Source organism: Heteronotia binoei, chromosome 19, assembly GCF_032191835.1.
Source record: "Heteronotia binoei isolate CCM8104 ecotype False Entrance Well chromosome 19, APGP_CSIRO_Hbin_v1, whole genome shotgun sequence".
Classification (NCBI taxonomy): Eukaryota; Metazoa; Chordata; class Lepidosauria; order Squamata; family Gekkonidae; genus Heteronotia; species Heteronotia binoei.
Window position 1 is genome coordinate 23,831,862 of NC_083241.1, and position 10,485 is coordinate 23,842,346.

Genomic DNA, 10,485 nt, shown 5'->3' on the forward strand with positions numbered 1-10,485 from the left:
GTGCATCAGAACAATCAACCACGCTAACAAAAAGAGAATGTAAATACTTGTGACGAAGATCTGTATAGAAATAACAAGAAGAATATGAGTAATTATTTAATTTATTATAATAAATCCTGCTGAAATGCATGAAGCATGGTGTGTCAAGGCCATTTTACTCTATTATAGGGTGAAGTAATACTTGGGCTAAAGGTCACTGCCCCTAAAACAAAACCTTCCAAACCCAATTCCTGAACCACATAATATGGACTATATCAGAAGTGGCCAAACTTGTTTAATGTAAAAGCCACCTAGAATAAATGTCAACTGTTTGAGAGCCACAAGATATCTGAGAGCTGCAAGGCAGGAAGGCAAATGGAGGGAGGGAGAGGTGGAAAGAAAGCAACTTTAACTTTAAATGCATTCTCCAAACTGCCAGGTGGTGTGGCTTGGCTTGGAGAAGTGATTTAAAGAGGCAAATGCTTTCTCCAAGCTGGCCAGTGGGACGGTGGGGGCTTTGAGAGCAACACAATATGTGTGAAAGAGCCAGATGTAGCTCCTGAGCCACAGTTTGACCACCCCTGGACTATATTATTCAATAGAGAAGTAGCATGAGCATAGAGCATTCCTATCCAAAAGTGCCTCTAAAGCACACTTGCCAAGATTAACCAAGTAATATGATAAATATGAAAACAAAAAACCCCACACATCATCACTGGCCCATATAGTTTAAAGGAAAATGTTTTCCCAGGTCACAGGAAAATACAGCTGTCCTCTTATTTAAGCAGCCTAAGGAATCAAGATATTGTTAAAAGAAAAGGCACTTGGTAATTTGAAGACACAACTCTTGGGTATGTCTTGTTCATAAAAAAATCAATCCTGCTGAGACTTTCTCCCATATAAATCTAAGTCCAATTACAGCATTCAGTGGGTCCTGTATTGTGTCTCCAAACAGTCATAGTTCCAACCTAGTGCACTAAAGAATATGTAGAACTTCCTAGTAGACCTCGATATTGCTATAAATGTATCTGCTATTAATTGTTTTAAGCAATATTGCTATAAATGTATCTGCTATTACTGATAATTGTTTTAAGGCCAGCTGACCTGAAAAACTGGTCTAGCCAGCTGTAATACCTTTAAGAGCAGCTTTGAGCTGCAGAAATCAACAGCTGAAACTCATGAATGCATCATTGGTGACTAATACTGGCGCATTAAGTTGCTCCTAAAGGCACAGTTACAACGGCTGTTTGTAAAGCTGCCACTGGCAATCTCCCCCCACCCCGCATTATTTATAGCACACCTTTCTCATTGGACTCAAAGCAAGTTACACAGAGCTGAGTTAATCTCCCCCCACCCCGCATTACTTATAATACACCTTTCTCATTGGACTCAAAGCAAGTTACACAGAGTTGAGTTAATACAATTGACAGGATGGGTCATTCAGTAAACAATGCAATAGTCTTAGGGTTGCTGAACCATCCAGAAGTCTAAAAACAGAAGCAAAGCATAACACATTAAATGATGCAAAATTACAATAGGATCCTAGTTTCAGCAAGATGTACAGTGTAACTCCCTGCTAGTTATATCCATATGATGCTAGCTGATTCCTTTGTTTCCAATTGGTATAGTTGGATCCAGAAGAAAATACATTCCATAGGTGTCTCTCCGGACAACCTCTTTATGTTAAGTGAAACTCAGGCATTCAGAATTCTGAAACAGAGGATTTTAGATATTGAGAAGCAGTCCCTTTGTTCTGAACATAAAATTTGTTCCCCTTTAGCATTTGGTATATTTCCAGATTATGGGCTGCCTGCTGCCTACCTTTCCCAGATTATTTCACCCCAGTTACGCCACTCTTTTATGTTAGCAAGACTCAGTGTTTTACTCTCAGTGATACTGTCTGGGCTGAGACAGTATCGTCTTAAGCATCCCTTACAGGAAAGATTCTGCCCACGTAATAGAAGGCACCTCGAAACAGTCACCCATGTCTTACTTCATTGCGATTTTTACGGGGAAGCGTGGGCCTGTATAATCAAACCTATTCTGCCTAACCTTTATGGATTACCTGAGGCAAAGTTAGTTTTCTTTCTATTATCTGACCAATGTTTCCATATTACAAGCCTAGTTGCAAAGTACCTCTTGGCTGCCATAACAATCAGGGAGCAAAAGGTTAGGTCTCCTTCTTGATATTTGACTTTTTTTTTAAATTGAAACTCTCTGTAAATTTGCCATGTTGTACTTTTTATTTCTATGCCAAAGATATTTTGATTGATTTGTACAGTGTAACTCTATTCCCTTTGTAGAAAAGTTCTCTTGTATAATTGTTTTGCATGTTCCTTCAAGATGAGTCAGTGATCTGAGAGTCACTTCTCCTGCACCCACTTCCTGAAACAAAGCCAAATAAAACCACTAACAACCTCTCCTGATATCTGAATGGCTTTGAGATCAGTCACATTAACCCCCATAACAATGTGTAGATCAGACTTCTGATTGTCACATAGAAAATTAGTTGTCCTATTTCATAGACTCCTTGGAATGCAGAACTTGAAAAGGTTTATTGAATGAACTGTACAAAAATGATAAAACAGGAGAATGCACAGTAATCAGTACATTCAGTGTTTAAAGAAATAATTCTGGGGGAGGAATGGTCAGCATGTTCAAGTTTGAGAGCCAGTTTGGTGTAGTGGTTAAGTACGCGGACTCTTATGTGGGAGAACTGGGTTTGATTCCCCACTCCTCCACTTGCAGCTGTTGGAATGGCCTTGGGTCAGCCAAAGCTATCACAGGAATTGTCCTTGAAAGGGCAACTTTTGTTAGAGCTCTCTCAGTCCCACCTACTTCACAGGGTGTCTGTAGTGGAGGAGGAAGGTAAATGAGATTGTAAGCAACTCTGAAATTCAGAGTGGAAGGCGGGGTATAAATCTAATATCTTCTTCATCTTCTTCTAAAAATCAGCAGTGAAGTAAATCTAGAATATTAAATATTTATTAAAATAAGCTTTCTTCCAGATCATTTTTCTTCTGCAGCTGCTCTTCACCTTCCAGCATGGCACGTGCTTATGCAGAAGTTTCATTGCTTTCCAATGGAACTTACTAACAGTGTTGCAATGCTGTGTAGACTTCATTAGACACAGCAGGTCTTACTTCCAACATCCATAGGTTGGCAAGTGTGCTTAGATTTCCAGCCTTCCTAGGAAGGGGTAGCAGCACATACTTTTCTTCTTAGTATAGAATTGGGTTTAATTATTGGTACCTGAGGGCCACACTATATCTTATGCAGCAGATCCAGTGGATCTCTTGATGTTTTATTAAAATAGCTGTGAGGGGGAGAAAGTTGTATTGAAGAGCTGAAGTGGGGTGATGGGTAGTGTTGCGAAGTCCAATTCAAGAAATATCTGGGGACTTTGGGGGTGGAGCCAGGAGACTTTGGGATGGAGCCAGAAGCAAGGTTGTTACAAGCATGATTAAACTCCAAAGGGAGTTCTGGCCATCACATCTAAAGGGACCACACAACTTTTAAATGCCTTCCCTCCATTGGAAATAATGAAGGATAGGGGCACCTTCTTGGGGGCTCATAGAATTGGACCCCCTGGTCCAGTCCTTTTGAAGCTTGGAGGGTGTTTTGTAGTAGAGAGGCACTGAATGCTATGCTGCAAATTTGGAGCCTCTACCTCAAAAAACAGCTCCCCCCGAGCCCCAGATATCTGTGGATCAATTCTCCATTATACTGTATGGGAATCGGTCTCCATAGGGAATAATGGAGTGCCAGCGGTCATTTCCTTCCCCTCCCCCCGCTTTCTGATGACCCTGAAGCTGGGGGAGGGCCTCCAAACCAGGGGGATTGGCAACCCTAGTGATGGGACATCTTCTTCCAACTTTGCTGCTGAAGCTGGTATTAGGTTCCAACCGAGGGTGGGTGGGGGGAAGAGATAGCTATTATTCATATAATCGTAAAGAAAATATTCAGTACAGAAAGAGATTCCCTCTTGTCTCTTCCTGGTCTTCACATGGCTTTGTCTTGATAGACACACAGTGATGTGTTCCTGTTTGTTAGCTTCAGACCTCATTTTGGGCAGGAGCTCACAGGAGCAGAGCTCCAGAACCTCTAAATTTTATTGTGCTCTTTCCCCCTCCCCTAAAAAAAACAAAACTTGCTCTTGGGCTCCATTGTTCAAACCCCCTGTGAGAATTTTGCTGAACTCTTAAGATTTGACTCTCACTGTGGCCACATAGGAGAAAGTGACTTACAAAGTATGCTAGGAGTAAGGCTTTATTATGACAATTATAATTCAAGAAGCATTTTAAGGAAGGTGCAGAGCTGATATAATTTAGTACAGCTTCTGGTGATATTAGGGATGTGTGGCATATGCAGATAGGTTGTGCTAATGAGCTCCAGCATCTCTTCTTCCATGAAATGACCCCTGGCTAGCTTTACAGGGATCATGCCTGCAAGTATAACATTATCTCCCAACTGTGTAATTCTATTAGTGGTTGCTTCTTAGCATACAAAAGACACCTTGAGGCTTGATCTGATTTGTACAGGCAGTAGCTTATGTGAAACAATATAGCCAGTGGGCACAGCCCTGAGTCATTTAAAAGATATCTGATAAGCTTTGCTGGTGAGCTATAGCCCTTGGGTTTGGGATTCTGTAACAATTTGTCAGCGCATTTTTCTTGCTGTCTTGCTTTTCTCCCCCAACATCTTTAAGAAGTTATAACGTATGCAGTTCTGCTAATGGCTCAGTCCCCACTGCAAAAACTTCTGTGCTCTAGTTTGTGTTTCTAGTTGCAAGATAAGGCATACTGCACTGTGACTTTTGAATTTGGTTTTGTACACAGAATGGTAACAAATGCAAAGGGAAGTGTCCTTGCTGATAAAATAGTAATGTTGGTTAAGCATTGGTGAAAAGCTGCATAGTGTCAGTGTCAGCCAAGCCTCTTGTTGAGTCAACGATGAATACCTTGCTGGACATGTACTGCAAAATTAACTCATTGAGCCGATGTAGGGTTGACTGGAGAAAAATGCCCCTTTAACTTACTGTGTGTCCATGAGCATCTGAAGCTTTCCATGGTGCAAAGGTAGATAACATCCCATGAAGGGGTGGCAGATTTTTTTTCTCCAGGACGTTGGCATCTATAGGCAGCTGAGTTTAAACTTAGCATAGCTGGGGTCCACAAGGACAGGGGAAGGGACAAACAGTCTGAAAATTTCCCTTCTTTTGAGATGCAATAACATCTTAGGGACTTGAGCAGGGTGATTTCCCCATCATTCAGTTTTATTTTTTTTCCTTAGTAATATTCAAGTGAACTTAACATTCTGAGGCCACTGAATATTCTTAATTCCCATCAGGCTGTTTTTTGGAGATAGATGGGTAGAAAAAGCCCAGCAGGAACTCATTTGCATATTAGACCACACCCCCTGATGCCAAGCCAGCTGGAACTGCATTCCTGCTAAAAAAAAAAAAAAAGCCCTGGATGGGTATTTTAGTTCTCTAACATTTTTTCTGCACACCTTGTGAGTTTCTTATATATGCAGAAACTCCTACTTTGGCTACAGATGGGCCTTTCTTGCTGGCCCTTGATTGGGAAGTCTGCTATTTGATGGAATGACATTGGCAATCCACCTAAAGGACAGTGTTTTACAATCCCATTGATTTTAGAAGGAGAGTGTGACATCAGGGTTGCGTGAATGAAGTTGACCTCAGGGTATGAGTGAGGGAGTCATTTGACATTGTAAATTAAACTTCCCCAGCTAACAGGGGTAAGTGGTATTTTGGGGTTTTCTAGCAATATGGCTGTAGCCTGAAATTTTCCAACTTTTTAGGTAGATTAACTCCACTAAACAGATACATTCCAGAGGAACAGCCTGGTTAGTCTGTCTCAGTAAAAAACAGTCTCATGAAACACACACACCAATCTATTGTATTTCTGAAAAGTCAGAAATGGACGACACCGTAATAATGGACTTGCATCCCAGGCTAAGTTCTTCTGAATTGTGATGAAGTGCTTCCATTTTTCATCGTATGCCTGAATTCTGTTTGTGTGGAAATCAGAAAAGGTGGCCAGAGTGAGCAAATACAATTGGCAAAGCAAGAGTCACAGTATACATAACAAATTTATAGAACAAAGCTTGAGTCCATTGGCACCTTTAAGACCAGCAAAGTTTAATTCTGGGAATAGGCTTTCGTGTGCATGTATAGTTACCCAACTTTTATTCTTTCAAAAGAGGAGCTCTGGCACTTCCTTTTCCCTCTAATATTTTGCAACTGTCTACAACTGAAAAATTAAAAATGAACGTGATCTCTCATCCCCCCCCCCCCAAACACCTTGTAGTCCCACCAGAACAGCTGCCCAGAGGTCTACTGGCATCTTAGAAGAAGAAGATACTGGATTTATATCCCGCCCTCCACTCCGAAGAGTCTCAGAGCGGCTCACAATCTCCTTTTTCCTCCCCCACAACAGACACCCTGTGAGGTGGGTGGGGCTGGAGAGGGCTCTCACAGCAGCTGCCCTTTCAAGGACAACCTCTGCCAGGGCTATGGCTGACCCAAGGCCATGCTAGCAGGTGCAAGTGGAGGAGTGGGGAATCAAACCCGGTTCTCCCAGATAAGAGTCCGCACACTTAACCACTACACCAAACTGGCTCTCTTAATGCCTGTTATTTCTGTGTTTCCCCCAAAATCTTTTCCCCAGGTTTTGACATGTGACAAGTTCACTTTCCTAACACCAGCAGTGGGATGAAAGACTTCTGCGCATTCAAGAGCCATGCTGAAATGATTTTAAGTAGTTTTTCAGTAAGTCTAGTTTTGGAGGATAGCCATGGGTTGGTCTGCAGGAGAATAGCTAGATTGCCTTTTGAGATATAAGCTTTCAAGAGTCAAAGCTTTTATCTGATGAAGGAAGGTTTGACTCTTTAAAAGCTTAACCCGCCCCCCCAAAATCATGTTGGTCTCTAAGGTGTCACTGGATTCAAATCTAGTTCTTCAGTAAGTCAGCACTGAAGAGCTGATATTATTTGATGGTGCTCATGGACAGACTAATGCCATGCACAGAAACAGTCACACAAGGTGTGTCTGTATATATTTATTACTCATCTTGAGAGCTGACAGCTGCCACTTCTTCATAAAAGTCTCTCAACTACTAGTGTTTGGCCTGCAGAAACTTTACGTATCAGTGTGTCAGTTATGTGCCATGTTAAGTTGTATTATTTTCAGTTATGGGCTTCTTACATTGGCTCTTGGTTAATCATTTGCTCCGACATTTGAAGAGCTGACTCATCAATTATAAAATTGCTGATGATGCCTATAGCATGTCCCTATCCTCTGAAAGTTTGAGTCCATTGGCACCTTTAAGACCAGCAAAGTTTAATTCTGGAAATAGGCTTTCGTATGCATGCATAGTTACCCAATTTTATTATTTCAAAAGGGGAGCTCTGGTGCTTCCTTTTCCCTCGAATATTGTGCAACTGTCTACAACTGAAAAATTAAAAATGAATGTGATCTCTCATTCCCCCCCCCCCCCAAACACCTTGTAGTCCCACTAGAACAGCTGGACCCTTTTTTGGAGATGCCAGGGATTGAATCTGGGGACTTCTGCTTACCAAGCAGATGCTCTACCACTGAGCCACTGTCCCTCCCCATATCTGTGTACTGCAGAGTGCTATGTGTACTGGGGCTCTGGTCCTGCAAATGAGGTTTTGGGGGCTTGTTCTCAGGGCCTCAGGTTGAAATCTCAGGGCTGTCTGCTATTCCATGCCCCTGTAGGCCAATTCCCCAACACCCACAGTGGTCTCTTTAGTTTTGTGCAGGGTTTTTTGTAGGGAAAAAAACACAGCAGGAACTTATTTGCATATTAGGCCACACCCCCTGGCATCATCATCGTTCTACACAGTTTTGCATAAAAAGTCCAGCAGGAACTCATTTGTATATTAGGCCACACCCCCTGATGCCAAGCCAGCTGGAAGAACATTCCTGCTAAAAAAAAAGGCCTAGTTGTGTTCATGTTTGTGCCAACTACTGCATGTGTGTAGTAATATGGAGGTAGCTACATTTTTCATTTAGCACATAGTTTATCTCCATGTCTTGTTATATGTATGTGTGATAAATAGGCTAAGATTCTGAATTATACACATTGACAAATACCACAGCGTGTGTGAAATTACTGCCATTATCGCTGCTTTTCCAGTGTGACATTACCAGAGCTCCTGCCCCAAGTTTCAGAGATACTACCCATCTTAAAAGATAGTAAAACTTGCATCAAAACTCACAACCCAGGCACGTGACTTGAGGAACCAGTGTAGACTTGCAGCCCAATCACAAGCTTTTCAGAAGTAAGTCCTACCCAGGCTACCCTTATTCATATGTAAATACTGGAGTCCCTGTAATACAATCAGAAGAAGTTCATAGAAAGGTCTGTTTTCATTGTGTTGTTGTGACTGAAGGGGCCTGCTCCACCCTGCCCTCCAAGATTTTTCCAATACCTGGAGTGGCTTTTCTTTCTCTCTCAGGTAACCCGCCACAACCACCTGACCTTTGTAAGGAATTGCCCACTGGGAGGGTCAGGAGGACTCCCAGCTTCCAGTTTCTAAGGCTTTGCCTCTGTGTCTCCCAAAGCACAGAACCTGGTCACCACAAGGGCCATTTACCGCCTTCTGTGCCCCTGGAGGAATAGCCACTTGCCTTCTTCCTGGCACTCCTTTTAAAATGCCCAAGATGGTGGAGGTCTATGTGGTACAGAAAACCGCAACCAGCGTCAAAAGAAGGTATAAAGTATTTATTTAAAAGAAAATGTTCACAACCATACTTTTAGCACAGCAGCAGATTGAGGAAAGGATTCAAAACACAATTCCTCTGTCCCTCTCTCTATACATGCCTTATCCAATATTAACGTATAGGCCAGGCTCATCTGGAGGAGGTTACAGATCTCTACAGAGTAACATTACCTTGAAGCTTCCTTCGGCTGTCCAGGCCAGCCACATAGAATCATAGAAGGGACCTCCAGGGTCATCTAGTCCAACCCCCTGCACAATGCAGGAAACTCACAAACATCTTCCCTTAAATTCACAGTATCTTCATTGCTGTCAGATGGCCATCCAGCATCTGTTTAAAAACCTCCAAGGAAGGAGAGCCCACCACCTCCTGAGGAAGCCTGTTCCACTGAAGAATCGCTCTAATGGTCAGGAAGTTCTTCTTAATGTTGAGCCAGAAATCCTTTTGATTTAATTTCAACCCACTGGTTCTGGTCCTACCTTCTGGGGACACAGAAAACAATTCCACACCATCCTCTATATGACAGCCCTTCAAGTACTTGAAGATGGTGATCATATCAACTCTCAGACGCCTCCTCTCCAGGCTAAACATGCCCAGTTCCTTCAACCTTTCCTCATAGGACTTGGTCTCCAGGCCCCTTGCCATCTTTGTCCTCTGGACCCATTCCAGCTTGTCTATATCCTTCTTAAAATGTGGTGCCCAAAACTGGACACAATACTCCAGGTGAGGTCTTACCAGAGCAGAGTAAAGCGATACCATCACATCACATGATATGGACACTATACAACCCAAAATTGCATTTGCCTTTTTAGCCATCGCATCACACTGTTGACTCATGTTCAGCATATGATCCACTAAGCTAATCGCTGCCTCATCCGGACCTCCCTTAGGAGTTCTTCCTGCTTTGATGGACTCTGCACCAAAGAGACCTTCCTCTTTGCTCCCCCACACACTGACCAGGTCAGGCTGGGTTAAAGAGGCTTTTCCTGGAGATAACTCCTCCATATCTCTGTTCCCTGCTTGAAGTGCGGGGGGGGGGGGGGACTTGACCATCTCACTGTCTAGACCTATTAGGTTTTTTATGAAGGTGGGCTGAGGTAAGCCTGGAAAGCAATTGAACTGACTGCTCTGTCGGGGTGTGTGTGTGTGTGTGAAATTCAGAGTGGAGGTTTTGCTCATTTCAAACCTCCAAAGACAAAATTCATTTCTTTACAGTTGTGATAAAGCTGGAGATAACAAACATCCTTTTATCAGTCATTAGTTCTTTAGGAATTATGTCTGACCCCCAGACAGCAAAAATTAGTTCCTGTAGAGGAAATTACAGCTTTGAAAAGTATACCATAGAGTCTAAGAGAAAAATAAGTCCTAGAATACCATCACATCCCTGCAGAGACCCCTTCCTTCCTAGGCTTGCCAGCCTCCAGGTGGAGCCTGGAGATCTCCCACTATTACAACTGATCTCCAGCTGGCAGAGATCCGCTCCGCTGGAAAAAAGGGTTGCTTTGAAGGGTGGACTGTATGGCATAGTCTTATGTTGATCCCCCAAAGTCTCCAGATATTTTCCAGTATAGACTCGGCAACCCTATATCCTTCCCCAATCTTTGTCCTTCCTAAGCACAAATGTCATGGTCCTTTGTCACTGAGCATAGGACAATGGCTCTAAAACAAAGCAGCTGCGTAAAATAAATTTAGGTTACCTGCTAACCGCTGGCAGCGGAGGTCACCCAACTTCCCCCACC